The sequence below is a fragment of the Poecile atricapillus genome, chromosome Z, assembly GCF_030490865.1.
Source record: "Poecile atricapillus isolate bPoeAtr1 chromosome Z, bPoeAtr1.hap1, whole genome shotgun sequence".
Taxonomy (NCBI): Eukaryota; Metazoa; Chordata; class Aves; order Passeriformes; family Paridae; genus Poecile; species Poecile atricapillus.
In genome coordinates, this window is record NC_081289.1 from 101,020,402 (window position 1) to 101,047,705 (window position 27,304).

The window sequence follows — 27,304 nt, forward strand, 5'->3', positions numbered from 1 at the left end:
GAAAGAGAGCAAACTGGTTAATACCAGGTGGGAAAGAGCCCAGTGCACCACAAGCCTACTACACTGAAATACGGGCAAAAACTGTCACATTCCAAAACCACATAGGTTCAAAGATCCTTTGCTTCTGGAATCACAACAAACACAGCTCAGCTGCAGGTAAACATCAGCTCGTGGACAGCTGGACATCACTCTCACGTTGCCAAGCTAGAAGAAGACCCCAATGGGCAACACCACATCAACCAGCAGGGAACCCAGTCACTGCCAGAACACACATGGGGCAAACAGCTGGTCTCTGGTATCAATCCCAAAACACTGAAGCAAAATAGCCTGTGCAGAGTCTTATTTCCTGATTGTTTTGTTTCTTCAAGCCTTCAAACAGAAAAAATACAGGAAAGTTAAAAACCTGGGGTGAAGGTCAGGGTAGATGAAGAAAGAAAAGGCTTTGCTTGCCTTTGCCTGTGAACTCTACTGCTGACACAGTCATGCACTGGTTCTAGGGTGGTTTGAGTGTCCTAGTTCCCCTGGCTGTTGGAGACAGAAAGTATCTCCTTCAGCATATGTAAGTGTCTGTGCAATCAACTCAGTTTTGTTCTGTTTTGTGCTCCCCCCCCACCACCAAGAGTACACAGGTATTATTAAAGGAAAAAAAAAAATCCCGGAAAGGGCCAATGAATTTCAAGGCCATAGAGAAGGCAGACTGAAAATTACAAATGTAAATCTGGATTGCTCTTGGGGGGGTTTGTTTTATCCCAACCAGAACAAAAATGTTACTGATTTCTTGTGATATTTACTCTACTAATATTGAGAAAAGTAAAAACAAGTAATTGATTTTGCTTTGCAGCTATGGTTTGTAAGTGAAAACATGTGTCAGCTCCTGTATCACACATTGGTTGTGCTTCTGTCTTACTGTTTTTCAGTATCCTTAGCCTGTTTACTTCAGAAAAATTGATCTGATTAGTTAGAAGACTTTCTTTATCATGTTTAATTTGTTCTGTGTAGTCTCTCTGCTTTACTTTTTGGCATCATATATTCTCTGAGTTAACAAAGCATACAGGAAGTTTTCTCTGCTCATCTGAAAAAATATTTAAAAAACAGAAGCATTATACTGAAAGAAAACTAATCTCTTGTTACAACATCCAAATCAGACTGTTTGATATGGGCTACAGATGGTATTGGTCTGGTAGTGCAGAGAAACAGTGAGCTTTTTAATCCAAATCCACCTGTAAAGAATCAAATTTCAAGTTTAAACATGCTGTGCTTCTTTTTTTCTTTTTCCCCCTCTTTCTGGAGAGCAAAAGTCTAGCTACATCCATTCCTAGCCTGGATCCACACAGAACCTGTTGATGGGAGCAAATCCATTCATTTTTTATCAGCCTGGGGCCAGGACATAATCTTCTAAAGAGAATTGTGTTTCCTGCAAAGATCTTCAAGAGGAGAGTGGAGTAACTGAAAGCAAACTCTGGGGCTGCTCTCTGGAAGTCATGGGACGTTCATCAGCCGTGACTCAGGTCCCACAGCCTGCAGTGGGGTACCCGCTCAGACTGTGCACAAGTCACATCCTACTGCTCACCCCTAGCTGTGTTCTCCCTGCCCCTTCACTTTGGTTATGCAGTTGGAAGGTGGTTGAAAATGGAGGAAGATGAGTCTGTAAGGCTCGACCATTACTTGGCAGCAAAAGATGGACCCAGGAGAAAGGCTTGTAGGGAGGACTGATGCTACAGCTGCTGTTGTTACTCACCCGTGCACCATTCCTCTCTTGTTCAGTGTGCTGTTTTACAAGTTTCAGAAGACCTTCTTCCCTGTGGGGATATGACAAACATGGTGCCAACTTGAGGTAGAAGGTCCTTCTGACTGTGTGCTTTGGGACTGAAGGTGAAAGAGCTCTGCAGTACTGTGGTGCATTCCTGTCTGCCTAGAAGCAGCTGGCTGGCTGCCATTGGAAATCTGCCATTTTTGTCTCATGATGCTGTTGGCTGGCCTGAAGGACCCCAGCAAGCTTGGTTTCAGATAACCAGATAGATTAGCCAGTGGCTCCATCCATTCCTTTGCTAAAGCATTTCCCTCTGCTGACCAACCTCAGCTGCATTGTTTCCTGGACTGAGCCAGTGCAGTCTTCCTCTTCACCTGCACATCACCTTGTCCTGCATTCCTGTTTTGCTTCAGGATCTGAAATTGGCCAGATCCTGCTACTTGCGCCTTTACCACACAAATGTTTCCAAGAAGAAAATGACAGTTTCCACCAAGCACTTCCAGTGCTTTTCTGACAATTCCATGCTCAGAAATTTAATCCAACAAATCATTGTTCTGGTTTCAGACTATGATTTTCTGTGGCAACAAGCTTCACATTTTAACTACAAGCAATATAAGATTGACTTTGATCAGCTTTTTAGTCCAGCAAGCAATGTGACTGAGAACATCCTTGCTTTTGTATGAATGGACAAAGAGAACAGAACCTCCTGTCAGTCCTCTCAAGGCCAGTTTTTAAATCACCCATGTTGTCCCTCAAATACTTCAGCACCAACCTCCTCACACAGGAAAACCCCTGAGAGTTATTCCAAGCCTGCTGCTAATCCTCTAACTTCTTGCTGATTCCCTTTCTACTCCGCTATTTTAAAGATGAAATGAAGCAGAAGGCAGCACTCCAAAGTACTGGAGTGCATCACCATTTTGTATTAAGACATTACAACATTTTCCCTATAGCTTTCCTATTCTAATTTGTGTTTCCTAACAACTTCTTGGGTCTTTGACCACAGTGATATGTGCAGAAGAGCTATTATTATGGCTTTAAAAACAACAACAACAACAAATTACTGAACTACTGCAGTACTAAAATAGTTGAATAAACTTTGCATTTCAGAAACATCTGTAACACAAATGAAGACTCATCCCTATCGTCCTTCTGACACAAAGTCAGCAGAGAGACAGAAGATAAGAGGTGATATGATAGACAGAGTGTCAATAGAAGAGACAGAGAAAACACTTGGTTATCTTGAGCAAAGACTAAGAGTGTGGCTGAGTGCCTTGGTTCTGGCTTTCCCTTTGGGAAATGGATAATTGAGCTAATTACACCAATGTCCTTTATCACTTTAAGCAATCTAACAAAGTGGAGAAGGAGCTATCACAAAGGGCTGTTAGGAATACACCTGCTTCCCCAAGTCTGTTTTCTTGCATCCAGAGGCCTACCTCTCACTGTCCCCTCAGAGGCTCTCTTCTTCCTCTTTTCTCCCTGTATCATGTATTATTTGCCAGATCTGTTTAATATGAATCAGGAGAAATAACTGTTTCATGAGCTCTGCTCTAACAGATCTGCACAGATATGGTCACCCAAGAGACAATGAAACTTTAACTGACCTACTTGTAGCCAAAGTTTAACTTTCAGCAAGGAAATAAGCAGTGACTTTGATCCAAAGTTTTCAAGGAAGGAAAAAAAGGAGAAAACCAAAGATAAAAGTCATCCAGTTATTCCTGAAAGACATAATATACTCCACAGTGTATTTTTCATGGTAGGGAGGAAGGAGGAAATGTGGAGCTCTTAATTCATGTTCCTCATTCCACAGGTCTCAGGGGTTCTTTGAGTCTTACAGCTGGTCTGATTTATAAATAGGTATATCTCTCACTTTTTATTTCTTGCTTCTTCGTCATTTTCCTGCTGGCACATCTGGTCCAAGAATGGCCACTACTCAGGAAATTACTGCAGACACTTTAATGAACTTTCTTATTGAAGTGACAGTTTTCCAGTTACCAGACTCATGTTGTTGAGCCTGTATGATGCTAAAAGAAAGTTTCTATTTCCTCCTTCACCCATTTCCAGAATTGATTGTAGAACAGAAAAATTTCCAGTATTGATATCATTCTCTCTCTAGATTTAACAAGAAATTGCTTTGAAGTTTGGAAGAAGAAAACTAGCTCAATTTTTGGCATCAGAGAATGCCAAACCTTGCAGCAATAAAGAATAACCTGATAAAATGAGGACAGAGTTTTCCAAATGCTGAAAAGCTGCCTGCTTCTACTACTAGGGCCTGATTTTCTCCGACTGTGGCTTTCTGTGGGGACTGTTTTCTGTCAGAGGTGACATTGAATGCTGCCTAGAGAAGTTTTCAAAATTGATTAGTGATGCTTTTGCTGGCTCCTTTGAGAAAACTTTCTGCCAACAGGTTTATCTGGATGAGTGGGAGCTGTTCTTTAAAACAGACATGCATTTTTTGTACATGCCTATTCAATAGAAAAAGATGCACCTGAATGTTGGTTGAACTCCACTTTTTTTTGGCCCAGTCTCCTCTTTGCCTACCTCAGTACTTTCTCCAAATTTATCTTTCCTCCTCTCCCCGTCCTCCCCATTGCATTGCTGCAGTCATACTCTCCCATCTGAAACAGAATCACAGAATCATAATATTGCAAATGACCTCTAAGTTCATGGAGTCCAATCTTTGACCGACCACCACCTTGTCAACTGGACCAGAGCACTGAGTTCTATGTCCAGTCATTTCTTGAACATCTCCAAGGATGGACTCTATCACATCCCTGGACAGTCCATTCCAATATTAAAGAACCCTCTCCATTAAGAAATTTCTCCTGATGTCCAGCCTGAACTTCCCCTGCTGCAGGTTGAGGCTATGCCTTCTCATCTCCGGATGCCTGGGAGAAGAGGCCAACCCCTACCTGGCTACAGCCTCCTTCCAGGTAGTTGTAGAGAGTGGTAAGGTCACCCCCAAGCCTCCTTTTCTCCAGGCTAAACAACGCTAGATCCCTCAGTCACTCCTCATAAGACTTGTGTTCCAAGACCCTTCGTTAGCTCCACTGCCCTTCTCTGGACATACTCAGCCCCTCAGTGCCTTTCTTGTAGTGAGACATCCGGAACTGGACACAGCACTCAAGGTGTGGCTTCACCAGTACCCAGTACAGAGGAATGATCCCTGCCCTGCTCCTGCTGGCCACACTATTGCTGATACAGGCCAGGATGCAATTGGCCTTCTTGGCCACCTGGGCACAGCTGGCTTGTGTTCAGCTGCTGTTGACCAGCACTCCCAGGTCCTTTTCTGCCACACAACTTTCCAGCCAGTCTGCCCCCAGCACTGCCCGGGGTTGTTGTGACATGAAGACGGGACCTGGAACTTGGACTCACTGAACATCTTAGCACTGGCCTTGGCCTGACAATCCAGCCAAGCATGTCCAGATCCCTCTGCAGAGCCTTCTTTCTCTACATGGGAACCCTTCCCTAACTCTTCACTAGAAACAATTAATGACAACTGTGTTGGCATGCTGTTCTTTCATAGAGGCTGCAGCTGAGTGAGATTTTTCTGGACGGCCCTAGGAGAAACCTAGTCTTGGCAAACCTCTTGCTGTGTTAGCAGAACTGGCACACCTCCTCTCCTGCACAGAAGGTCCCATTGAGATTGCTTTAAAAATTAAAAAGCTGCATTAAAAATAAAAAAAGGGTTTTGACTGGCTCCAGTGTTACAGGGGAAGAGGATGATGTGGCCTCTTGGACTCATACTGATGTTCATACATAAAGATGTATGTGGTTAGGTCTTGCTGAACTCAATAGATTACATCAACATATGAGGCTAGCTATTAGGTTTCCTGCTTTTGAGTGGAGATAGGCTAATTTCTGGTTTCTGCTCCCAGAATCTGAAGGGAGAAAACTTGTTCTGCTCTCTCAAACCTTTTGCTTCATTTCTGTTTAATTCTGAATTTATTTAAATAAAGGAAATTGTTTTTGCCAGACTATGTCTGGATGAGGGCCCAGTTCACCCAGTGTCCCCTCTCTGACAACAGCCAACATCAGTTGCTTTAGAGGAAGGTGCAAGATACTCTGTTAAGACTCAGTTACAGAAGAAGAAGGCCCGAGGGAAATTTTCTTCCTAAATCCTGCTAGCTAGAACTTGGCTTCTTTCCTGATGCCCGGGGATTTATATTCATTCCAAAATCTCTTGTTTATTTTTAATCATTAACTGTTATGAATCTGGCTAATGTTGCTTTTCATGTTATGCCTAATCCTGTTTTGAACAGGTCTGCAATCTTTGGCTTCAGTTGTATCCTTTGGCAGTGAGTTCCATAAGCTAATTGTGTATTATGTGAAAAAGTACTTCCTTCTATTAGCTTTCAATTTTTTGTTTGAATAAAAATTATTTTACTATGTTGTCCCTCCTTCCCCTTTTTCTGTTCTCCTCACAAATATCCAGCCCAGAGCTGGAGCAAAGGGGAGAGACATGTACTACTGACCCACGTTGTGCCTATGGGCCAAAGAAAGCCGATGGATTGGAGGGAGCGCATCTGCAAGCCAACCCCACACCTAGCCAACCCCAAGCAGTCTGCACTACGATGTGCCAGCACCCCAAAAGCATAGCTTCTGTAAACAGCTTTCAAGGTGACAGATGTCTCTAGATCAACATTTTTTTTAAACTTTATTGTAGCAAATTATAATTTTTGATATTTTAGTTCAGACAGTTTTTATGTCATATATTCACTGCCTTATTACAGACCTGTAGTCTTTAGAACCAGTGCAAGGGTAAAATTTGCTATTAGTCGCCAGCCAGCATTCCTCCTCATTCACTAGATATACTTCCCCAGAAAAGAGACAGATGGCAGTGCCAGCGACATACTCCCTTGGAGATTTTCCATCAAGGAAAACTTCCTTAAATTAAAAGCTGAGTTTTCTGAGAAACTAAGAAAAGTCTGCATAAGTAACTTTTGCAATGTTCTTCACATCTCCTAGTATATGACAAGAAAAACTTACCTTCCAACACTGCCTATCACTGTGAAGGTTCTCCGCTGGAGTTGCAAAACTGCAAGTTTACCAGAGGCCATCTCTCACATGATCTCACACTGAATGGGTTCTACTGGCCTCTAAATTATAAAGATCTGTGACTCAGAGGTGCAAGTTTGCATTTACTCTAAGACTGCATGGATGGCTCTGCAGCAACAGCAGTGTGCTCCTCATGCAATACAGAGTGTGCAATACAAAGAGATACAAAGAGCATTGTAACATTAACTACATCTTTTGCCTTAAAAATCCCTAGAACTGCATTACACTTCAAATCTGTTCTGGTCACTGTTCTGACAATTCTGACAATTACTGGTGACAATTGTCACCAATCTGACAATGTCTGCCACAGCCTGTACTTCATACAGATTCTCTTTGTCTTCTAGAAAAAACATATTTTAGTCCTCCAGGCACATTAATCACTAGCCAACCAAGCAGTTTAATTAATCAAAATGTGGGTCTTACAGCTGATGCAATGTAATAAATCAATTTCAGTGCCACTGTGGGCATACCAGGCCACTCCATCATTGTCACCTACTGGACTGGAGGAAGTGAAACTGCTTTATTTTCAGTAACTTACTTATTTAAAGGCAGAGTAGAAGTGGCATGGAAGTTTTATTCATGGATAGCCACTGATCAGGGAATTTAAGGAAGCCAGCTGTACAGAAAGTGGGGGTGATTGCTAGGCTAGTCCTTCTGCCTCATGAATGTGTTATTGGGAGCTCAGGGAGATCATCCATGCCAAAATACAGGCAAGGTCCAGTGCTGACCTCAAAATTACTACAGTACCTCAAAGAACAAGATTCTCATCAAACGACAACATAAACAGCTCAGTGAAGGAGACCATAGAAACAGGAATCATACTGAACTTTTCCTTTGCAGCTGCTCTCCGTACTTAGGCATTGCCTTGTGTTAAAGAACCAATGCTTCACAGCCCTTTTCCTAATAGGTCCCACAATGAAGTCATTGCTTGAGATGTCTAGAGTCATGATCAGGTATATGACCTTGCTGTGAAAGTGGGTGAAATAGAGGCAGATATTTATCCAGTAGTGGGTGTTGCAAAGATAAACAACACAAGCACATATAAAACAAAAGGCAGCGAAGAAGATGGGTCTTGCGCAAGTCCTTACTCAGGGTTAAGGGCAGTTGTGAACTGTAGAAAAGGAAAAATGTCTTTTGCACAACTCTTAAACGGTGTGTGTGAGAAACAGGTCTCCCTGTAAAGCCTGTAGAGCTGTCTGCATTTGGGATCCTGTACAGCCATAATGCTTTCTTGCAACCTTATTTTTTTATTTGGGAGATAAACTGCCATGGCTCTCATAAGCTGGTCAAGGACTGCAAAGAACATCCTGAAGAACCCATACTATCTACACATTGCAGTACCTGGGAGGAAGCTATGCATACCCCACAGCACCCAGCCATAGCTAGGGATCTGCCTACTTGTGTGATGCTGTCTCCCTCTTTGTATTACCAAAAGGACAACACCAAACTTTTTGAATACATTCTGCGTCTCCCACTTTTTTGTTTACACAGGTGTCTCCTGAATGGGGTAGGGGCATGGAGTGGATGGGAGGTAGCAGTAAGAGAGGGCACTGTGCAACATTCAGTCTCCAAGTGACAACACCATGAATGATGGCAGCAAAATCTGGAGAGGACATTAAAGATTACATGATTGCCAGGAGATACAGATGAACTAATTGCTCTCTGACTGCTGCAGGTCCCTGATGAGTCATGCTGAACAGGTGTGACAGCTTAGCAGGAGAGGCAGAGCTTCTACCATTGCCTGCTCTTCTGGAATACGCCTCTTCTGAACATCACTTTCATCTTGTCTGAGTAACCCTCAGCTACTGACTCCCAAAGGAGAATGAGGGACTGGAGCCGTGTTTGGCAGAGTACAGGACAAACAGCTCCTGAACCTCTCCCATTCACAGCCAGACTTCACTCATTTCAGCTCTGAACACTCCAAGTTTTAGCTGTCACAAATACATAGTAACAGGGCAGATTTCCATCTACTGCTGCATCGAAACACATCCCGAATCTTACACAGGATAAGTACACCAAAGAAGACTGCTCTTGGTATTAATTTGATTGTCATCAGAAAGACCTACATTGGAAAAATCAGGGAGGTACTTGTAATTTCCCGAGTGCATGCACCCTGGCAACACAACTGGGTACAGAGTAATCTCGCCTGTATCATACTTAGTATGTGATGATGAACCACAGGAACCATCTGGAAAGAAAAGCAACTGCCAGTTGATTTGGACAGGAAGAAGTAACAAGATGTAGCAGTGCTGTAGGTGCAGCCAAGCCACTTGGACTGAGAAAGAATGGGGGCCTCATTCCAAACGAGGAAGACTTAGCAGTTGCCTTAGCAAATGTCCCTAGCACGTCTGCAGGCAGGCCCTTGCAAAGACGGTAGCCCAGACATCTCTCACATCTTCAGCTGCCCAACTTTTTTTTGCATTTTCAGCTGAGAAAGAAAGAGGGTGATTGGCCTTTTGACTTCAAAAGTTAAATGCTGCCATGTAATTAGAAATGGTGGTGTTTTGGCACAGGTTGATGCCTGGTTGTGCTTAAATGCCTTCAAAGGTAAAAAAGGGCGAACCACCCTAATTCCAACACTGCCTGGACTACTATTAAACTAAGAAGTCTGAAGCTGGAAGCGGTCACAAAAAAAAAAAAAAAAAAAAAAGAAAAAAGAAAAAAAAAAAAAAGCTAAGACAATTAAAAGACTGTAAATCAACCTCTATTAATATGAAGCAGGATTATTACAATTTTTCATTCTCCTTACTTAGGGAAAATCTATTTTCATATTACTACAAAATCCAAGCCAGAAATTTGGAAGAGTTTATTTGGTTTATTCATTCCTCTAGGGCTACTATGCTTCACTCTTTACACAGACCAGTGCATTGGCTTTCAATTAAGACAACAGAAAAACATAAATCTAGGTCTCTTGCTATATTTGTTTCTGTAAATCATCCTCCCCCTCTATCCTATCCAGTAGCCACCAGAGACATGCAAAAATTGTAATATTGAGTTTTTATGTATGACAACCTTCCTCCTTTCTCCCATACAATTATCATTGACTTTCTAAAGCAGTTAGTGCCTAGCAAGAGCTACAAGTACATCACAGATGGACCAATTTCATTGAACCGCAATAGGATAGATTAATTCCAAGCTTAACAAGGGAAGCTAATCACAGCCTTAGCTACAGAGAGACTACCAGCTCTTCTTTTTTCTGACACAGTAAAGCCTGCTTTTTAAAGTGACAGTGTCTACAGCTTGCAGACTTTGAAACCATGGTGGTGAGGAAAAGAATCAGTTGCATGTGTGGGGTGTTAAAATGTTTTTTTGAGAGAGCTGGCATTTCTGAGACTCTGCTTGTACACTTGCTTTATACCATGGTAGGGTACATTGAATGCCTTTGCTGTCATGATCTGTAATATTGAAGTGGGAGTGAGGAGGGGAAAATACAGAAAATTAGGGCTATTGGGAGAAGAGCACTACAGGTTTTTTTTATCAGAAGGTAAAATGTAAAAATATTACAATAAATTATGGTGCTACGACTTGATGAGGTTTCTCTGACAGGAGAGGATACAAAGGAATTCATCATCTCTAACTGTACTTAAAAGTTACAGTAAAATCCGTTCTCAGCTGATGAGCATTCATAACATGTGTGAGTCTACAAAAGACCCTTTGAAATCTGTGGTTCCTAGATTTCAACAGTTCTGTCCTCCCAGATCAATTGTTTGTTCCCAAAGAAATTTCTTCTGCCAGGGCCTGTCCCCCTGCTTGCATTGAGATCCCCCTGCTAATTCCTGCTTGCATTGAGATTCCACTGATCCTCAGCTTGGGCAGGCTTTGTAACTTCCCACATTCCCTTCTCCATCATTTTCAGTCTTATGGTGATGCCCCACAAGCACTGCAGACAGTTCTTGACCACATGGGACTGCTGCTTCCAGACCAGTGCAGGGTTTGCAGAGGTTCTCTGACAAGGCGCCTGCACATCTGCAGGTTTAGAGGCTCTGTTTGACCAATAGAGTTGAGTTTTCCAGAGCCAGCAGTGGAAGGGTTGCCATCTCATGTCTCACAACAGAGGCTGTGAGGAACAGTTAAAGCCCTTTCTCACAGACAGCACTACATAGCACGCTCCCAGATCTAATGCTGAGGCTCCTGGCTGCTGGGGATTGACACGGGAGGAAGATGCAGGGTACATAGATAGTGATGGACACCACAAGATAGGCAAGCCCTGAACAAAGCCCTAGGAGCTGCCTAAAAGCAGTCAGAGATACCCTAGCAAATGGTGCATTTTGCTTTCCATGCACTCCTGCATATCACACTGTTTCTGTAATTTTGAATGCAGCTTCATGCAACAGCCACAATGCAACTAATGAATCAAACATAACCCAGATCACATGGAATGTAAATTCAAGCTGCTATGCACAGCCCAGGAGTCTACTTTGTATGGCAAGCAGACAGAGTAACAAAGAAAATTAGCCAACTAAAAAGCCCCCACGCACATGCATGCACACACACACAGAGGTGCATACAGTCACACTCACTCTTGGATGAAAAAGACTAAACAGCAGAATCCTATCCAACGCCGGAAATACTGTACGCTCGTTAAAATACTGGCCAGACAGCCTTATGATTACTATCCCAGGGTTTTAAATGATGGCTGAGCTTGAGACGAGCCTTTCAGAACGAAAACTGACGATGAATAGAGGAGGGAAGTGGAAACGAAGAGAGTGAAAGGGAGTTAGACATATAGGAGAGACTTTTCTCCTAGAGCAGCCAGAACTAGTTTGACAAGTAGCCACTGTTTCTAAGCCAATGTTCGTTCTTTCTGTCTGTTGGGCATTATCTTAGATGACCAAAAAATTATGGAAATGAATGAGAGAAGCATAGCAGCATAAGCTATTTAACATTGCTCACAGCAACTCATAGCAAATCAAAGGGAAAATAGAAATGTGGCCTGTGTTACAGCCTCTCAATGCAATTGGAACCATCACTGATCATGCCAGCTCTTATCCTTGACTCTTTGGGGTATTTTTATAGTTGCTAATTTTTAATTTGCTCTCCATTTGCTGTTTAAGACTGCATCAAGTGAACGAGCTAAGCTGTATCTTTCAGCTAAATGTAAAACAGATAATTCATAAAATGAAAGAAAAAAAGTAAGGAGACGAATAACAGTTAAAAAAAAATAAAAAAAAATCATGCCTCAGGACAATGTGATCTTCAGTCACAGTTCCAGATAGTTAGTCTTCCAGATGATGAGTAACAACCAGAAAACTCCTCTGAATATTGCATACAATGCTGATTCACACTGGAAGGCAGATCATCTTTATTTTCACTCACGGGTGAATCTGTCAGCCATGTCAAAAATGAAGAGATTCCACTTTTCTCAGGGATCCTACTACTAGCAGGTATACACTTTTCCTCTGAATTGTCCCCTTCTCCTCTCTCCACCCCTCTTGTTTAGGAAGAACAAGGTTACCATAGTGAGCATATTACCTATCATTTCCTATCAGGAACACACTAAATCAAATCAATCTGCTGTTGACATCTCTGTCCTCCCACTAATTCCCTGTTGTCTCCTCTTTATAACATTTGTGATCCACACAGGCAGAGATATTTTAGACACACCTTGATCATAACAGCAACCAGTCAGCATCCCTCATGGTTGCAAACTGGGTGTCCCTAACAAGAAAATGGCTGTGTGAAGCAACTGAATGAAGCTGATGAAGCCAAGGGAGATGGCAGGCTTTGTAATTTTTACCAGAGTACTGGTAGATCTCTGCCTGGGGCAGACCTTCAGACCCACCACCAGTGGCCAGCCCTGTAACCCTCAGTGAGTGTACCTTGTCTAGATCCCACACGATTCAAGCAATGTGCAAAACAAACAAACAGAAAAGCAGAAGATGGAGGCAGGCAGATGTGAGTCAATGCTCATACTGAGGCCTGAAAAGGAGCAGCTTGCACATGCAAGATGCTAACTATGACCTGCTGCCAAAATATTCTCTCTCTCTTCCAAATGTTATCAAGGCTGATACCTTTCTGACAAGTGCACCAATAATGTAAATGAAACATAATTCTTCATATGGGTGCTTTAGAGTAGTGTCCCTACTGCCACATGACTCCATATCTAAAGAGCCACCCACATGTGTGACCTCATCCAGCAGGTACTCACAAGCTATCCTTTTGCACCACCAAACCTGCAAGAAGTGGTGCAAAAACTTCCCTAATCTGTCTCTCAGAAAAACAGAAAAATTCTTTTCAGTGAAAGTTTTCAAACAATGCTTTACCTACATCATGAGGAAGGGAAAATTTCCATTTGAACAGTCTGTAAAAGTTGCAAACAACTGACAACATGGACCTGTCATGGCAAATTCCATGACAGCTACAAGGCATTGGCTACTGACATTTCAATATTTAAAAGAAAGTAATTTGTTTTTGTTATGCAAGATTTCTAGGCAGTTGTTTTCTGTCTCTGCTCAGTACTGGATGGCCTCCTTTATGCTTAACACAGTGTAAGAATGGCAATGATGTCATTCATTGCTGCAGAGGAAGTAAAAAGCTCTGAGCTTAGACCTTGGCAGGAAAAAACAGTTTTGCACTTAATCTCTAAACAAGTGTTTATTTAAATAAAGTTTGTTTTACTTGAATGCTAGTCAGGTCTGACAGGAGATTGGTAAACTTTCCCTAGGCACCCAGTCTCTAGACAGATGAAAAGTCAAGGCAGAACAGAAGAACTGAAAGCAACCAGATGCTCTCAGCCCCATAATCAGGTTACAACCAAACTTCTCTTGACACTCTTATCTCCTCCTCAGCACCTGTGCCTTTTCCAGAGTATTCTTAAAGAGGTGAATATATCTGCAGCACTGGCTTCTTGAGTTTTGCACCATGTCCACTTAGCAGTTTCTTAAAGGACCCGAAACTGCTGTGCACTTGAGTTGTTGTGGTCTGCCTCTGACCCTCAGCTCCACTGGTGGTGCTCCAAAATACTCCTTTCTTTGAAAAATTTGGGCTGGAAACCCTTGCTTTGTAACAGGCAAGTTCTATGTGAGAGCTGAAAGTACAGATGTAGTATGAAGCTTATCAATGTAAAAGGACAAACCAGGCTTGCCTGTGTGACTATGATCTGTCTGATGTTGCAATAACAACACCTCATGGGTGTGTGGCTGTGGCTGTGTTTCTTCACACCCAAGACAGTGACAGCACTAAGCTTTCATAAAAAAAATTGTCTGGAGACAATTTAGGAATCACAACATGCAGAAATAATTCAGAAGTGAAAGAAGGGCACAACTCACTTTGATCACAATTCAGCTTTATTTTTTATTCTAGTTAAGTCATGTGATGAAAACTAATTTGCCTACCATTGACAGAGTGCACCGAGACAAGGGCAGATAGGGGGTCCTCAAATGACATGATGTCCTCCCAGGCCCATCATGGGAGCCTTCAACCACACATCAAGGGATTAAACCTAGCACTGTGATCCAATTTGGAAGGCTTCCTGGTGCAGCTTTCAAACGGAGGAGTATTACTGCCTTTGGGTGTCTGGGACCTCTCATGGGATGCAAAGGAAGGACATCTGACATGGTACAAGTCTCGAAATGTTTAGTGGAGGAAGCAAAGATAGGGAACGAGTGGGATCTGACAGGGTATAAACATGGAGAAACAGGGAGGCTATTGGTCATTTTGGTTCTGCAGCTGTGCTTTGCACATGATGAGTGCAGTCTGTCCAGTCTTCTCATGAAACTCCATTTCTAACTCTTTTAATGGGTGAGTGGTATGCCTGTGGCTACAGGTCATGTGTATAAGTGTCTGTGTGCATGCCTGCTATGAATGGGTGCCCAGTTTCACTCCTGCCTGGACCTAGGATGCATGGATCTGCTGCAGCCTCACCACAGCAGGGCTGCCAGACTTGTCCACTTGCAAATAATATATATTGTCTTCAGGAATTTGAAAGATGGTTAGCATAGTGCAGAACAGTACTACTCAATTACGAAAAGTATGCTTCTTTACACCACACACAACAACAAAACCAAGTTATTCTGTGTCCCATTTCACAAGGCTCATACTTATCACAACCATTTCTCATTTTAGATACATAGATACAATGTACATCTCCTTGGGATAAAGTGACTAAAGAAAAAAGAACATGCTCATCCTTTTTCCATCCCATAAAAAGTTTTCTTTTAAAAAATTGACATAGTACCTGTTTGAGAATTGTTTAAACAATTTGGGGAATTAAAAGGTTTTGTCATATAGAGAAATATTTTTAAAACTAGCTGGGTTAGTAGAAAGTGCAACCACCATCATTTTAAAAATATAATGCTCAGTTTTTCTGGTCTATTGTATGGCTGACTGTGCAGATGTTTTTAGTAATAGCAGGTCTCTCAGTGAATACAAGATGCTATCCTTTTTTTAAAACTATTTTTTGGCTGCAAAAGTTTTTTTTTTGGAACACGTCAGGGACAAAAAGCACACATGTTTCAGACTGGGGTGTTACAACTTAGGGATGTTGACTGCAGCTTGAAGGCAATAAACTTCAAGTGAAATAAAAAGTAACAGAGGTTTACTTTGGAGATGCTCAACTGACAAATAGCCTGCAATCATAATGCACACCTCAGGTTAGGCTGCAGTGAAGAAAATAACTTCTGCAACAATGAGGAATAACAGTAATTTTTAGGGGACCAGAATTCAAGGAAAATTGCATCAAACAGGTCACTCAGCAGACCATCTTCTTAGAGAAAATCCAGGGTAATGCCCCAGGTGACTATCACTCAAGTCACCTCTGGCAGATTCCTCAGTCTGCCCTCTGACCTGTCTTCACTTCCAGTATTCTCACCATGTTTGGAGGTTTGACAGACTATTTGTGTTGGTGGAAGGATGTTTTGGTAAGAGATTTTCCAGCACACAGGTGGCCCACAGCCTCCATGTCTAGAATGTACAGAGACTACTCATTACTGCTATGGGCTAGCCTCTGGAGAAGCAGGACAAGAAAGGACTGGTGGAGGTGGCAAATCCTTTTGCCACCCTTTTGTCACTCATTTTGAGAGTTGCATCCTTTGCCCCTCCTGCTTGGCATTGTACAGCACACAGGTTTGTTGGCAAAACCCCTACAGGATTGCTGAGACTGTCCTGCATCCTCAGGTGGGAGAGGACCTTGATGATATTCCACACATGAAGAAGGAGAGGTGCTGTCCATCTGGTTGCTCTTCACTGGCAGACAAACCCAGACAGACATCTGGCAGATCTCCACTAGCCACCTTTCTGACTAGAGAAGGGTTACCATTCTTCTTCTTCCATTTTTAATGATTCTTTATAATCTGGGCTTTGCTAAATATTGGTCAGGTATAGACAGGATCTCTCCTTCAATAAGCTTTGTGGTATTTTGGATTCTTTTCCCTCCTTGACTCCCTACAAACAATCAGTGAGTGCTGGGAAGGATCTCCTCCACCTCTCTTTTTGTGTCACAAGATTTACTGCTCTGACATTGTTGCCGTGAACACAGATTACCATCACACTCAGCAGTGTGGATTATTCTCACTCTGCCTTCTCAGGGAGATGGATGTCCATGCTGTTTCATGCGGGTGTTCAGCAAAGGATAAAATGTTGAATCCACTTTTCTCTGCATCAGCCTACTTTCACTGTGCCTTTGCCTAAACATGAAGTGTCCAGCTTCTTGCAAAGAGCATTAGTTACTAAAGTGTGTCTGGTGCACTGTTACTGGTTTTGTACTTTCCTTCTCTGTTTTCTGGTTTGCCTTGTTATTGAAATTACCTGTCTCAATAAAACAGAGTACTATACACATTGCTCCACAAGGGCTTTCTAGATTGGGTCACAAAGCAGCAGACATAGTCCCTGGTCTGGCTTTTTGCGTTGTATTGTGGCCATGGCTGAGATCAACATGAAGATCTTGGGCACAGTTTCTTCCTCCTCCAAAGATATGTGCTTGTCTTTTGAAGCTATTTCCTACCTTGGACATCTCTGGAATAGTACTCAGTTGGCTGCAACCATGTCTTCCATTGAGAGGAAAGCTCTGATTCTTTCATTAGCATCTTAAAATAGAGGAGAATTTTTTTTTTTTGTAACCTATTGATGGATGTGAAACCTTCTTTGCTCTTCACGCCTTTCTTTCCATTTTAAACATGCCCTGCTAAATAAAACGTCTGTTTGCAATGTTTTTGGTGATGGCAGGAGATATCCATATCAGACCACTGAAGATTTAATTGTATTTTTTTGCAGTAACATAGGTAAACAAGTGGCAGAATCTTCTTTGTAACTCTTGTACACATTAACTTTTAACTGAGTTAAGGTCTCTATTGGGAAGTAGTGTCTGTCAGTAGACTTATGGTTTGAGCTGGAGAAAGGCAGGTGAGCTTTTGAGCCCACTAATGTATCTTGAAGCCTCTACAGTTTCAAAAAATTAGTCTAATTCCAGTGTTCTTATACTCCACAAACATCACCTTCTGCTGGTGCTGAGGCTTAACTTCACAAAGGTCAATGTGACTCCCTACATCTGTGGTGGACATGGCTTGATGTATGTATACATCTGATGCATATGTATTCATGAGCATTGCTTAAATGAGACTGACTGAGCTAAGATGCCATGGACTTAGCTGTGGTCCCAGTGTTCTGGATGCTGAGTTATTAGCTACAGCTATTGTCCTTGAACACAGGAACATGTAAGTGGCTAAGCTTGCTAAACTTGGTGATATCTCTTGCCTCCAAACACTGTCTGGACCACTTGCCATTGGTCCTGATTTCCTTGTGCTGTAACCAAACCAAGAATATTTTTGAAGGCCTTACTGCTGCGTCCCATAGATCACTGCTCACAAGCCTGGCAATTCTGCTGCCAATACTCAGGAAACTGGGTAGGCTCAGTTTGAGGTTTGTGAATTTCCAGCCTGTCTCATATGCATCTTTTTTCCACCAGCCTCAGGAAACATGATCACTATTTACTCAGGGGCATTTATTCAGAGTCAGCATCAGCCTACTGCCTGCAACATGGATGCTAACGAATAGCTTCTAAGATGCCGGTAGGTATGAAAGACCTCAGTTCAATAATGCTAACAGCTCTGTTTCATTCTTTGAGCTCTTTGCACACAGTTTCTCTTCTTTCCCTCCACTACTGCCAAGGATCACAGCAGTTGCTAGAAACAAGACACCCTGGGAAACCATGTCCTGTTTTTACTTTCTGGCCTGTTTCTGTGTGCTGGAATGGAAGGAACTACAACCGTGGTGACTTCAGACACTGCCCCGGGTGACTTCTGTGCACATCTCACAGCCTAGAAATCCACCCTGGGGCAGTCAGGGTAAGGAGCCTCATGCATGCAAATGGCTTTCCCAGTGAGTGAAGCACAATAAGTTTTAATATCTAGCTAAGTCTTCAGCGCTGGATCCCATCCAGGTTCAGAAATGGGATTGTACATCACTGGCATTTCTTTCTGGCTGAACGGGGCAGTGGGAACTGCTGGATCACTCTAGCTTTTCTGATACAGTCTCTACATACTCAACACTGCTTTTGTTGGGTTGGAAATACAGACAGGTACAGTGCTTAGGAAAATACCTAAATGTCAGCATGTTTCAGCTGTGAAGTAACTGAAGCCATATTCCCCAGTTCTTGTAGCCTCACCTCTCCTCATTTCCTGATGCTTTCCCTAAACAGTTCCATGCAGAAACAGCTTTCAGGCCCTCTGGGATCCCTGCAGAAGGCTTTGTGTATTTGCCTGCTGGGACCTGAGGAGCAAGGCAGTGCTCATAAAGGAGGTGTCAGAGAAGTTCCTTGAATGACAAACAAAGTGAGCAAATAAGAGCAAAAACAAACCCAGCCCGTGGACCTTCCCTACAGCCTGGGCTGCCTCTTACCCATCCTGAAGCGCCTGTACTCCCCTATTAATTTGATGTTTCCTGGGAAGTTGTTCAGAAAGACCCAGGTGAAGGATCTGCCTAGGAGAGGTAGCTTTGCCTGGCCACTTTGACAAAAGTAGCTGCCCATACCAAGCACACTCTATTTGTAACGTTATCTCAGGAAGATGCTCATGACTGATGTCTGCTTACAATAAGAGAAGGGTTTTCCTTTTCCTTAACTATCCCTTTGCTGGGGAGAAGAAAGCTTGCACACGCCTCAGAAGTGAGCTGCTTACCCTTGCCTGTGGGGAGCTAAGACACAGGACTGGAGACAGAAGAGGGCAGAACTCTTGGGGGGCATTGCTTCTGGGCATGGGGAAGAAGTACAGCCAGGAACACTACAGGGAATAGGCAGTGCTGGCTGTGCTGAGAGTCACATGAGGCTTGGGAACAGCCGGGCTCTTGGCTTCAGTTACGGAGCAGCAGAACTGCACTTCAGAGACCACTTATCACTGCAATAAATCTTGCTTCTCACTGAGCACATGTGGAAGCTGAGACATCTGACAGTGAGGAGGGCTCCTGTAGGCAGGGGTTTGGCAGCACAGGCAGACAGCAGTTTGTACAGAGCTACACACTATTGCCAGTAATGTGACAGAAGCAATACTCTGTGACTAAAGCTGCTGTTTACAACTATTTTCTTGACGACTGGTGTGGGCAGTGAGAAGAAGGGGATTTAGATTAAGAAATCTTTTTTAAGCAAAGAACTGAAAAAAAAAAAACCAACAAAAAACCAAATCCACAGCCTTACAGCTTCTGTATAACACATCATGTGTCATTTCCCCCACCCAGTTCCCCCCAGTCCCACTCCTGGCTTCAGCAGCAAGCTGCTGGCATAGTGAGCCTTTCCTTCAGCATGAAGAGCTGGTCCTGCCATGCTCCCATTTTTAATGCTGCATTTGCTGCAGAAAGCATGAGATGTCAGTGCCTTCTCACACCATATCCACACCCTGCTGCACCCAGCAGTGAGTCAGCACCAGATGCTTGCAGGCTTGCAAGTCTCAGTTTCATCAACTGTAAATCCCTGCAGCTCCACTGGCTGGCTATAAGAGCTCCTCAGAGCAACACCAGCTGGAAACCTGCCCCTGTAAATCTCTGGGGATGGGCTGCCCAAGCAGCTCCTCCTCAAGCTGGCCCTGCACAAGGGTCTCATTCTTCCTAGTTCCCAAATCCATTTCCACTTGTCCTGAATTATGAAAGGGCTAGGTGGAACTGGGAGCCAGGGCCCTTTATTTAGACTGAGCATGCAGAGTTTGCTTCATCTGTAGTCTAAATAAAAGTCTAAATGAGTACAAATGAAAGTCAGAAACTTGTGTGCCTGTGTGTAGGGAAGCAGTAGGGGTGCAGCCTGCTTCTCTTTTCATGGGAAGAAAATGGGCATTTGTAAAGCCTGCACACATCTAGTTTGGAGACAGACTGAGTATCCATTATGTGCACACTAGAAGGAGCCTGTTTTTAGCCATTGGGCAATGATAGGGTATCTGTCAGTGTAGTGTTCAAACCTTATCCATGCTTGCCATTTTCTTTCCCTATCTCTTCAAGTTTTCACCACCCCTTCTCCAAACTTTTCTCTTATAGAAACTGGGAGACATTTGATGATGTAGGTAATGAGATTCCATCTCCACACAGACAACATTCAAGAAGGTTCATTCAATCATTCAGGAGGATTTTACCTCCTTTCTCCATGACTTTTCACCACAAACAGATCAACAGACAGTTCTATGATCACATAAGAGGAACCTTCCCTTCCCTTCCCTTCCCTTCCCTTCCCTTCCCTTCCCTTCCCTTCCCTTCCCTTCCCTTCCCTTCCCTTCCCTTCCCTTCCCTTCCCTTCCCTTCCCTTCCCTTCCCTTCCCTTCCCTTCCCTTCCCTTCCCTTCCCTTCCCTTCCCTTCCCTTCCCTTCCCTTCCCTTCCCTTCCCTTCCCTTCCCTTCCCTTCCCTTCCCTTCCCTTCCCTTCCCACATTGCACCATGTGATACTTAGCAATTGGAATCTGAAACATTGACACTATTTTATTACCACAATGACTTTGCAAGTGCATGTGCCTCATGATATCCCCAGTCAAAATGAGATCGTGGAAACTGAGGGGTTAACAGGAGTTAACATGCATTGCCAGAGCTGGGGATGACAGAAGCAGCACACAATCTGCCAAGTGAAGGGCTCTGCTAAGGGCCTCATCAGCACACGGGGCCCAACGTGTTGACATTTAGGCACAAGACGTTTTTATTCTATGTTATGCTATGTTTTATGGCATGTGATGTCCAAAAGACATACCTCAAATGGTCTGAGGCACCAGGAAGCAAGGATAAGATTGGCAAAGCAATGAGAAAAAAATGGATAGTATTGCGCTTACAAACAAAATCAGGTAAACTCAAGCATTTCAAACAACTGCAGAAAATAGAACTCTAACATGGCTACTGCCCAGAAATGCTCAGCTACACAAAACTGTTATTTTAACAGTCTTATATGCATAGCCTCTAAATAACAATAGATTTTTTCATATCAAATTGTCTTAAACTAGTATCTAAAAGAATTCCTCTCACTTAAGGATTCCCTTGTCTCCCCCTCACATTAGGATGGAGTCTGGACTACTTCCAATATAATTCCATTATAGCCAAGGCATCTTGTCCTGATCTTTATAGTTACCCCAAGTTAGTGGTGTACTTTCAAACTCAACTGTGACTTCAGAAGACTGGCAGTAAAGAATATCCATGGGCAGTAATTTCCTCACTTACTCCAGCTCTGTCCCCAAAATATACAAGACTTCACTTTCCCTGTGACTTAGAAACAGGCAGACCCTAGCAGGCAAAAGCTGTTATACTGATGGAGAACTGAAAATATTCAACAGCTGTGAGTCTCCCCAGTCATTTATCTCTGAATTTCAATGAGGATCTCAACACAAAATCACTCTCTTCCAAAGCTAATTTGCAACCTTTTTTTGTCTCTGTACTAGTACTCTGGAAACTTGTGGGCAGGCTAGTAGTTTTACAAGGTTGGTTCACATGTTTTGTCACCTAAAATACTACAAGTAATCATCCTTTCTTGTCTTGCAAGAAACAGGCAAGCACTCTATGATGAAGCAGTCTTTCAGGGAGGACATGCAGCAACCCCCTGAACTCAGTAAGTGATCAGAGGTACCTAGTGGCTCAAGGGGAATGCAGAATGAGGGTGTTAAAACGGTCTCTGTAGCCCATTGGCAGAGGAAGGTTACCCCACAATGGTCACAGCATTCAAATGAGATTGCTGCACTCCAGCACTTCCTGAGAATCCAGCCTTTCTCATTCTGCTGCATGGTGAGCTAGCAGAAACTGATGTGCTAACTGAGAAACATCTTATAAATTACAGCCTGGAGATGCTGCCGACTAAAAGTATGCTGGCTGTGGTGCTGGTATACTGCCTGCCTATTTGCTTGCTGTAGGCTGTGTGAAAGCAGAGATTTTCTCTCATCTTATTTTGCAGAACTCACAATAGGAGTTGTGTGTACCCAGAGGGCACCACCTGCTGCCCCCACCACCCACCCCCTCCCGCTTCACACAGCTGTCTTTGGCCATGTCCACGTGGCATTCCTCACGTCTGGGGTAGGTATTTCTGCAATGGATCAGTTTTCATCCCAAACCCCAACACCCTACAACCAAAGCTTACCCAAAAGCAAAGCTGTAGAAGCAGCAGGTTTCTACTCCTGCAAGAGGACATGGAGACTGCTCATGGGGTGTTGAAAAGGCTGTTCACTCATGACTGAGCTATTTTTGATTTGCTGAGTCTTTTAATATTCACATATTTCTTCCTTCACATAATGCAGGACTCACAATGTAAAAAACCACTGTTTTCCAAACCACAGTGCCACGGACTCTGTTCAAGGGAGTGAAGGACAAGAAAACCTGGGTTTGTCTGTGCAGCATAATGGTTTGTTGTTTGTTTATTTAATGAGAGTTTTACTGTTTGCATCTCCTTGATTTCTAGGGAAAATAGCCTGTGCCTGTTGTGATGAAGTATACTAACACCTTCCTAAAAAAGGTGCTTTTTATCACTGTTAGGTTCTGAGGATCTTCAAGACAGACCTGCTGGGCAGCTGGGACGAGGGACAGCCTCTGGCAGAGCAGCCTGAAGTCTTGGAACATATAGTGAGGAACAAATCACCGTACAGTGGTTTATATGCTGGTACACAGAGCAGTTTCAAGGCAGATGTGCCCATTGCAGACCTGGGTGATGCTCTTTCTAATGGTGATACTACCATCTTGATACCCAGGAGAAGCAGCTTGAAAACTCACTAGAGGAGGAAACTACTTGCTCAGCATTGGGTTGAAGCAATGAAACAGGACCCAATTTCTTCTGTATAACTGCAGCTCAGTTAGTTCATTCATAGTGTTGTCCTGTCCTTGTAATGGAAAGAAACACAATGCAGAACAGTCCAAGATCAGTTCCTGCCAGACGGCATCCTAGAGGCAGAGCATGCCACTTATTTCTAAAATTATCTCCTTTGCTGCATGGTTTTGGACCAGGGTTTTGCCCAAGCATTCACATCACCTCCTGAGACCACACACACATCCTTGCTTGTGCGTCCTGCTTCCATCCACTACCAGGAAACATTACACATAATATATAATGTGCATAAAACCACAAGCCATGAGATAAGGCATAAAAGAAGATGAAAAATACACATCTATATTGCTTTGCCTGAATGAAATGGCCACAAATGAAGCTTAAAAACTAAAGAAACAAGACTCAAACCATGGAGGACAAGAGAACTGGGATCCTATCTGTTCCAGTGTGGGGGTCAGGCAGATGAGCTGGGGAGGTATGAGCAGGAGGAGAGGGTGTCAGATCTTCGATGCTGCCACAGCTACAAAGCAAGCTGTTCTCTCCTTTCTGCCACACTTCCCTTTTTCAGAGTAAGAGCTGTTAAGAAATACAGTACTTGTTATGTCTTCCTCTCAAATCCTGCTCCTGTTTTGCATACTGCTTTTTCTGTATCTGCAGCTATCCTTATTTTTTCTCCCTGTAAATATCTGGAGCATCTTTGCCTCTTGCATTCTCTTCAGGGTGCCTTCCATCCCATCTTAGGAAGTTAGTCTCCCCATTCCCAGAAATGTGTTTGCTGGTCAACTCTGTTCACCCTTGCTCACTTCCTCTGACTGTGTATACAACTTTCTCCACCTAAGTTTTAGTTTTGGCCTGAAGACCCTGCATGTGGAAGGAGGATCAGTTCCAGCATCAGGGAAAGCAAGATACCAACAAGGCACAGGCCTTAGGGAGAATGAGATGTGCATATCCAGCTGCCTGTCAATGTCATCTGCTCAGCTGAAAAATCTCACAGGGTGTGGACTAGCATGTGTGAGAGCTGAGGTGGGGTACCCAGCAGTGAAAAACTTTTCAGGAAGCACTGATTTGTTGCTACCCAAAAGTCTAATTTCCTAGAAAGTTTTCAGCTGGATTTGGGACAGCAGCCTTTGTAACAAGGAATGGCTGGTGTGCTTAGACAGGGCATAAGAGACATGATATCAAGCCCCTTGTCCCCTGAAGTGGGAATGAATCTGCATTCCATGTACTCAAAGGGGTTATGTTCACTGCTGAGCTGCTAGTGCTCAGTGCAGGGAAGGACTGGAAAATAATGAGTTTCATTATGGTGCCTGATTGAAACACCTCAGCCAGAGTCCTGAGCAACCCAATAGCACATCAGCATCTTATGGCTTATATTCACAGGTGCTACCTGTGCCTTTAGAGAGTGGAGGTACAAAGACTGTAACGCTGAGAGGTGAGTCTGTGATACCTGCAGGAACTCAGGAAGCCCATTTCTAGCCCAAGACCAGGGGAACAGTATTCTTGAGCAGATGGTGTAAACCTTTGGTATTGTCCTGTGTAGGACCAGGAGTTGGACTCAGTGTTCCTTGTGGGTCTCTTCCAATTCAGGATATTCTGTGATTCTGTGATTCTGTGACCTAGCCATTAACAACATCCTTTGCCAATCCTCCTCCAAGTTTCATTCCCCAACACTTCACTCCAAGAGCCACACTCTCCATCCCAGGACTGACCAGCCTGATGAGCAATGCTGAACTGAGGGCAAGAGCAATCCTGGTTTATTTTTCTCACATGCAGATCCAGCACAACTGTTCCTGCAAAACTGCAGAGGAGTCTTTGCGAATGCAGCACAGGACTTCTCAGAGGACAAGCTAAAGGTAACTGTATGGAGCTGCTGTACAAAAGTACATTAATTGCTTTTGATGCTGCAGACTAATTTCATTAAGCCCTAGGCAGATGAGTCACTGTAGCAAGCTGTACTGGTGAAGGAAACACAATGGGACGTGAGGGGGAAAGGCAGCCTTTCCACAGTAATTACACAATTACTGTTTTAAGTGGAACTGTCTGATATCTTGCCTTCAGCTGGACTTTAACAGTTGGTGATCAGAGATGTCCTTAAGGAACAAAACATGCTAAACAGTGTCCAGTATATCTGGCTTCTGTTGAAATGAATAAAGTAATGGTTTTCCTAAAAAGGCCTCCTGTGTGCCTCCAAAGCTCACACATTCTGTACTTCTTTCCAGCAAAGAGAAAATTAGTACTCTACAGTCTACATCCACTGCCTTCACCCAGTTAGATCTTGTTCACCTGGCAGAGCCTCATCAGTATGTGTAGGGGAAGGGAATGTCCTTGCTGCCAAGACTGAACCTGGAAGGAACCTGCCACATTCACAACTCATCTGGCAGCCAAAGGGACACAGCACACTTTCCACCATGATTATGCTACACTGAGGTCCAAGCTCCCTTGCTGTGGTGACTGTTATGCACAGTAACCGATGCAGCTGTGGGCCTGGTTCCTGGTTCCTGAGATACCGGTGTGACCCCACTTGTACATCCAGAAATGCACCTGAGACAGACTCCTGGCAGTAGTCATCATGAGCTCATGTCACAAGAGCTCAGGCCTTGCTAAAATGGTGATGGCAAGAGAACGTGGAAGGAAGTAATCCTGTGTGAATGCTTGCTTATGAATTTGGGAATTTCCAGCCTCTGGGTATCTGAAATTATTACTCTTACCTGTAAAAGGACAAAGCTGTGATGAGAATCCTCCTGATGAGACCACACCAAGAGACCTGCTTCACCAGCTACATGCGCAAGGGCAATGTGAGCTGATGGAAAAGGTCCCTTCAGCTTCTCCACCCACTGTGGGCAGTGTGGGTCTAGCACTGAATAGACTCTGACTGTAAGAGGCAGTCCCCACAGTGAACAAAGAAGGGAAGACATGCTGCCTCCCAAAAAGGGACCGCTAATTATACCAATTATATGATCCTCAAGGTTTTGTGCTCCACTCGTCCCCGTTCCCCCCCCCCCCCCAATTTTTTTTGTCTGTTGACATAATATTTAGCTCTCATGTGAGACACTGAATTACTTCAAGGCATAGCTGTGCTAGAAAGCATTCAAAGTCATCAGATAATCTTCTAGGACTCTGTTACTTACATTTTCATATAGCAAACAAGTACTGTGGAGGCAAGAGCAAAAAAAATTCAATGAGTATTTAGGAATTTATTTAGAATTAGGAAGCACCTACTCCTGACATAATAAATTGTCTTACTGATATTGCAACAATGGACATTAATGAGAATGCCTTATTTTATTTCTTGTCCCACCACTATGAAATATTTAGCCGTATCCTGAAAATTATCAAGCACTGAAAAATTATCAAATACTTGTCTGAAGGACACAATTTTCATGACAATATTGTTCTGAGAAGGGTTATTATGTAATATGTTTGCAAAAAACTTTGCCAACAAACTGGAAAAGCTTTTTCATTTAGTGCTTATTATTAACTGCCTACATTTATGAAAAAGTCTTGAGCAGCATGGTCATGGAACTTTATACTTTCCTACATCTTTAAGCAATTAATTAAAATAACTGTAATAACTAATGAATGCATAGCAGTCTATAGTGGCTGTTGCTGTGCAGATCTAGTGGTAACTGCAGAAGTGAACAGCTTTTTCAGAACCTGATTTTTACTAGAGGTTTTTACTTTTTGTGCAGAGACTATGCAGAAGCAGCTGCAGCTCCTTTGCACAAGTTTATTTGGTTTCTCAAGGACTAAAATATGCGTTTCCTTCTTTTTGTTTCAGTATGAGAGGTGGAGTGGGGATGGATTTTCAGCTAGCTATGTGTTTATGTCCTGACTTTTCCTGGTGAAGGCTAGATCAACTCCCCTCATGGACAACCCCTGCATGTCTAACCATGAAAAATAACAACTCCATCATACATTTGGGAGAGAAGGCAGATGTCAAATCTTGCTGAGTCAATCTAAGTAATCTCTCCCATCCAGGGTTTATTGCCATTATAATATCTGATTCTTGATTTTTGTCTGAGTGAGGATTACAAGAGCCAGTATGGATAGGGAGCTTTTCCAGGTAACCAACCAGACATCTTTGAGATTCTTCAAAAACTTTTTACACTTCTCTTTTCCGTTCTCCCTGTTAGTTACTCTCACTGTAGTTTAGTCTCATAATCAATACATTTATGGAATGAGGGCACTCTGGTAGCAGCTTTGTAAAAACTACAGAAAAAAAGCCATTGCTTTTTTGTAGCATCCCATGAAAAGCAATGTTCACCAAGGCTCCTTAATTTCAATTGCAAATCTGGAATGTGGCAAGT

General features: G+C 43.1%; 1 protein-coding gene across 5 annotated transcripts in view; it reads right to left on the reverse strand.

The window, feature by feature from the left end:
- The window catches only part of NRG1 (neuregulin 1), a 176,566-nt gene that overhangs the window by 50,107 nt on the left and 99,155 nt on the right, over positions 1–27,304 (reverse strand). The window lies entirely within an intron of this gene.